General features: G+C 32.4%; 1 protein-coding gene across 5 annotated transcripts in view; it reads right to left on the bottom strand.

Annotated features, from left to right (window-relative positions):
* Nucleotides 1-6,658, bottom strand: part of Ssh2 (slingshot protein phosphatase 2) — a 246,545-nt gene that overhangs the window by 129,040 nt on the left and 110,847 nt on the right. The gene's annotated exons all lie outside the window — the stretch shown is intronic.

Genomic DNA, 6,658 nt, shown 5'->3' with positions numbered 1-6,658 from the left:
GTACTGGAGATCAAACAGGCTCTTTCACTTAGCGAGGGAGGTGGCGGAACCACTGAGCCAAATCCCCAGCCCTATATATTATATATTAAATAGCTTATAGAAATGCAGGAGAGATGGATGAAATATACGAGTAAGTGACCAACCAAATATCCTATGTTCTCCCTGAATGGTATCTTCTAAATTTACAGGTTTACATCTATAGATGTTATTCCTTCTCTCATCATTACCCAAAAGTGCCTGGTAAATGCATTATTCAAGATTCCTTCTATAAAGAGTACCAACACAATACTGGTTCTTAGTAACAGTTCATAACACTTATTAAGGATTTACCACGTGATAAGCATTATGCCACACTATGTAAGTAAGCATACAGTCATAATAGCAAGGATGTTCCTGCCTAACAGGTTACTCCTCTTTAGTACTCCCATTCATTGCTGCTTGTAACACTTGAAAGTGTGCTTATCAAGAATCTCTTTAAGGTCAGGCAGGGATTTAGCTCAGTGGTTCAACTCCCTGCCTCACAAGCGTAAGGACCTGAGTTCAATCCCCAGTACCAAAAAACCCAAAAAACTCTTTAAGAACCACTCATATCCAGCTTACTTATTACTGTAACTGCATAATTTAATTAAAATTATATAAAACAATTACACATGGATAAGAGTAAGATATTTCCATAAAAATGAACTTAAATGATTTTGAAAAATTTAAGAATAGTTACTTCTAAAACCGCTGTTGGGGATGTACCTGAGCGTGTCGCGTTTGCCTGGCAAGCGCAAGGTCCTGAGTTTGATCTCTGGTACCAGAGGAAAAAAAAAAAAAAATCTAAAACTGCTGTTGTTAGGTACAGTTAAGAGGACTATAAAAGACTGAAGGAAAATTCTGAATTTCTAACAGGATTCTGCAACCAACTCTTCATAATTGTTTATACATTCTCAATCTAAAGAAGTAAAAATTAGAAATGAAGAACAATGCATGTATTATGGGTGTGGGTTTATGCAAGAAAGTTAAGAAGTCAGATGATCAGTAAATCAGGACAGTCCCATTGTCTTGTCTTATTCTAAAGTCTAGATTCTTACCCAATACTCAAAAAGCGCTTACTAAAGGTTTATAGGGTAAATAAATGAAGAGAAAATACTCCCTGGGAAGTGATATGAGAGCGATTTTAAAGAATGAATGGAATGTTACCAAAAGGAAAAGAAGGGGAAAAGACATTTCTGAAGAAAGAGGCTTTAGAGTCAAGACAATACTGAGTTTGACTCTGAGTTCTGTGGTGTACAACTTGGGCAAGTCACTAATCTCTGCATCAGCCTCCTCATCTATAAAATGATAATTCCCTAGGATTAATACAAGTAATATGAAATAATGAGTATAAAACATTAATTTGGTGCTTAAAAGCATATGTAAGTCCATTTTGAAGTTTTGAAGAGAAAGGAAAAAGTTTAAGATAAAAAACCTTATGTATATTTTAAAGTAACTCTTTCTGCCTTTAGTGATTCTATATACACAGTATAACATGCTTTATAAAGCTACTAACAAATTCTGCCACTAAAATAGGCTTTATACTAAATTACGCAAGCTTCTTAAATTTGATTAAATGGGTTTTGCCAAATGGTAGAGAAAGCCCAGATGATAGAGTACACAGTAGCAACACAATAAAGGGATCAGTCTGTACAAGCCCAACCTTAAACTTGATGTTGATTGTTCCTACTGTGAAGTTTGTTTAAGAAGTTTTCAGTAATTTAAAATGGTTTGTCTGTACTAATTTGTTTTAGTCTATAATTTTTTTCCTGTTGTTTTCATCTGTGAAAGAAAGTTTCTGGAGGTAGAAATGACAGGTTTGGGGAGTGACAACCTTGGGGAAAAGGTCAGAAAAGCTTATTAAGTTTTGCTTAAACTACTGAGTAGATTAAATAGAGTCAATAGGAAGAGAAGAAACTTTAGAAGTGGAAAAAATTTGTTGAATACAATAGATGATTATAGAGACTGGAGGCAGATAGAAAAAAGCTTTACAGCTCAAAAAGAGATCTGAAGTTGATATATAGATTAGAGTTTTCTCGGCCCATAGGAATGAACAATGAAGAGGATAAAGTCACCTAGGGACAATATATAGACTGGAAAATCAAAGAATAATAAATGCTGGAGAGGCTGGTGGTGGTGGTGGTTCTTCATTGTTGGTGGGAGTATAAACTGGTACAAGAACTATGGCAATCAGTGTGGAGACTTCAAAAACTAAAACTAAAAATTCCATAAGACCCAGCTATTCCCCCTCCAGGTATGTTCCTGAAAGATAAAGATATCACATTAGAGTGATAAATGCATATCTATGTTTTTACTAGCATAATTCATAATAGCTGAATCTTGGAAGCAGCCTATACCTCCATCAACAGATGAATAAAGAAAATGTGGTATTTATACAATGTAATACTACTCTGTGCCATAGAAAATACAAGTCATCTGTAGGAAAACAGGTGCACCTTGAGACCATAATGTTAAGTGAACTAAATTAGACACACCAGTTAAAATATTATATGGTTTCTCTTATATGAGAAATCCATATATAAATAAATTGCAAAATAAAGACAGATAATAGGAAACAAAAGAAAAAAGTTATTATAATCAAGCATGGTCAGTGTTATCTAAAAGATTTAGTATAATTGTTTTTTGTGTTTTATATACACTTTTTGGTCTGTTAGTCTGGCTGCTAACCTATGACTATGATATGTACCTTGACGAAGACTGAAAAATAAATAAATAAATCTGATGCTGGCAAAAAGATGTTATGTGTATGTACTCCCCTCAATGAATGTAATCATGTATTACAAACATATATTGATAAAAATAAAAATTTAAAAAGACATAATTAACTAAATTCAGTAATGTAGCAGGATTCAAACTCAACACACAAAAATCAGTAGCATTCCTGTATTCTAATAATGTACCCATTGAGAAAAAAATTAGGAAAAATACCATTCACAATAGCACCAAGAAAAATTACATACTTAGGAATTAACCTATGGAAGTGAAAGACCTCTACAATGAAAACTACAGTACTCTGAAAAAAGAGATGGAAGAAGACTTCAGAAAATGGAAAAATATCCCCTGTTCCTGGATAGGCAGAATGTATATACTCAAAAGACCATATTTCCAAATTTGATATATGGATTTAACATAATTCCAATAAAAATACTTAGAGCATTCTTCACAAAATTGAAGAAAACAGTCCTAAAATCCATAATAGCAAAAGCAACCCTGGGTAACAACAGCAGCGTGGGAGGCATCATAATCCCTAACTTAAAGTTATTTTATAAGGCTGCAATGATAGAAACAGCACAGTACTGGTACAGATACAAACATGAGGATCAGTGGAACAGAATATAGGATGCAGAAAGAGCCCCAAGCACATTCAATTATCTGACGTTTGATAAAGGGGCCAAAAACATACACTGGAGGAAAAATAGCCTCTTTAATAAATGGTGTTTTAAAAATTGTCTATCCACATGCAGAAGACTGAATTATATCCATATCTCTCACCACATAGTAAACTAAAATAAAAACAGATAAAAACCTGTATGTTAAAACAAACACTGAACCTGCTAGATGTTAAAACAGGTAAAACTCTTGAAGTCATATGTGTAGGCAAGGACACTCTGAACAAAACCCCAGTTGCACAGAAAATAGTATTGAGAATCAACAAATGAGTTCATATCAAATTGAAAAGCTTCTGCACAGCAAAAGGAACAATTAACAGAGTGAAAAGACAATCTATACAATGGAAAATGTTTTTTCCAGCTATTCCTGAGTACTAATATCCAGTAAATATAAAGAATCTGAAATAAAAAGCCCATTCAAAAAACATGCAAGTGAAATAAATAGGCACTTCTCAGAAGAAATACAAATGTCTAATAAATACATGAAGAAATACTCAATATTACAGGCCATTTGAGAAATGCAAATTAAAATAACTCTGAGATTCCATGTTTCCCAAGAAAAAATGGCCATCACCAAGAAGTCAAATAATTACAAATGCTGGTGAGGCTGTGAGGAAAAAGAACCTTTATACATTATTGATGGGAATGTAAACTAGTACAACCACTGTGGTAATCGGCATGGAGATTCCTCAAAAAACTAAATCTAGAAATTTGATTTTATATAGATATTCCCCTTCCAGATATTTTCCCAAAAGTGTTAAAGACATTAAATTACAGTGACACATATATCCATGTTCATAGTAAAATGACTAATAACACAGACATTTTTCTTTTAATGACCAAGTTCCACTCCTGAGACTAGGTCGTTAAATGAATTGGTCACTAAATGAGGAACTGTATATAGTATATACAATACAGTATTCAGAAAAAAATAAACGCTCAAAGGAAACTCCCACTAGATGACTTTGCCTTTATTTACATAACTCTTACATCATACTATGATGTATAACAGGACATAAAACTACAGTACTACACTATACAATACAATCAACAAAAATTACAGTACTATAAATGAGGTATACTGTTCAAAAAAAGACTGAGACTCTATAAACAAGATGTATGGAGCTGTACAAAAAAAAAAAAAAAGTCATAAGTCTGAAGAGCGCACCATGGTGGTAAATCTGAATAGTCCTTCAGGTAGATCATTAAATGAGGACTATCTATAAATCTTGGAAGCAGCCTACATGTCCATCATCAGATGAATGGATAAAGAAAATGTGGTAGTTACACAAAATGGAGCACTATTCTGCCATAAAGTAAGGTAAACTTGAGTAATCTGTAGGAAAATGAATGTAACTTTATACCATAATGTTAATTGAAATAAATCAGACACACAAGTTTAAATATCACATGGTTTCTCTTATATAAGAAACCCAAGTTATAAAAAGAACAAAATAAAAGATAATAGGAAATAGGAAGATATATGTTTCTCAAATGGAAAATGGATCAAGAGATGGAGGGAGGGTAGAGGTAGGGGAGAGAAAGGGGACAAATTTGTTATATACATATACCAACTCCACAAAAGGAATGTAAATGTTATGTACTGCTAACGTACTAATAAAAAAGGTGAAAGTGTATACCTTATTTTCATTAGGTCTATTTTTCAGAAAATAAGGTTTCTGAAAAATAAGAGATTTCCTAGGTAAAAGTGAAAATTAATCCCAGAATGACATCTCTTTAAGCTATGATTAATCAGGAAATGTATATAAATTAGATATACAAATATTTCCTAATATATGAGAAGGAATAGGACCACATTTTAAAAAAATCTTCATTGCGTTTCTATGGATAAAAAATCAGTTCTGTTTTAGCCTCTGTATCTAGTTTTATAAAACTCTTAAATATATTGTAATGATTTTCTTTTTTATATCTAGAAAGGGAAGCCTGGATGTCCAGCAGTATAAGCAATACACAGATGTAAATAGCATAAAGGAAAGAGCAATGAACTAACAGTAAGAAAACCTGATTTTAGTTCTGTCTCATTTTATATAACGCTAAACCTCAATTGTAAAATGAGAATAATGTCTGCCCATCTCCCCTATAGGATTGTAGTAAAATAAAATAACTATAGAAAGGCTTTAACAAATACTAATCATCAAATATTAAGGCAAAGATGCAAAGTGATGATACTTTCACTGTTATTTGAATAAATTCTTTTCAACTTTGATTTCACAAACTCAGCCTAATTTCTATAACTTTGAGCTATGACAAATACACTTTACATCATATAGTATTAAGTTAATTTACTGAGGAAAATTAAGAATAGAAATTATCAGACTCCAGATACTAATTCAAATAATATATAGTGCAAAACTATCATTGAATTAGAAATGGGAGCTTCCTATTTCTGGGTCAGTAGGTCAAATCTGATTTAACCAGGGTAATTACCGAAAGTCACAGACATTGGATACAGTTTTGAATACCTTGTTTAAAGGTACTAACCACCTTGATTCATTCATTTGATGAATACTTATTAAGCAAAGATTCACATGCTTGTTTCTATGACTCACTACACTTCCATTGCCCTCCAGCAGAAGGAATAGATTAATAAACATAACTGGTAAATGTTCCAGTGTTAATTTTTCACTGGGAATTTCCCCAAACCACAGTCATTTGGAGAGAGAAGAAAGGACTTGTTAATTACCTAACACAAACCTAAAATAGCAGTTCTCATGAAATACCAAACAAAAGCCCAGGAAATTCAGAAACTCTTTAAAGCATATAATTGATTATATGCTTACATATGCTTATAGCAGTTCTTATTCTTCAATGAAAAAAAAATTTCCCAACTTGTGTTGCAACAGAACTCTCTGCTTTTCTTTCACAGCATTTTCAACACTATTATTACATACTACTTTTTTTTCTTGCCACTTTAAAAAACTGTGAGGACAGGGACAATCTTTGTTGTCTTCATAATTGTATACTTGATTCTATCACATAGAAGGTGTTCTGTAACTTTCTATAGAAGGAGTTAATAAAGAATTATGTTTCTCATTTATTTTCAGGCTTCTTTGAGCCCATTCCTCAACTGTATAATAGGAACAAAAACATTTTACCATTTTTCATGAAGAAAGATTTAAAGGTGAAGTGTTTATAATAACACAATAACTAATAGCTATTACTATTATTATTCCTTTTTTTGTAACTATAATCTCAGTTCTTCCAAAACT

The sequence above is a fragment of the Fukomys damarensis genome, unplaced genomic scaffold (assembly GCF_012274545.1).
Source record: "Fukomys damarensis isolate Sample0158 unplaced genomic scaffold, DMR_v1.0_HiC HiC_scaffold_13, whole genome shotgun sequence".
NCBI classification, from domain to species: Eukaryota; Metazoa; Chordata; class Mammalia; order Rodentia; family Bathyergidae; genus Fukomys; species Fukomys damarensis.
Note: the sequence above shows the minus strand (reverse complement) of the source record. Positions and strands in the feature narration are given on the sequence as shown.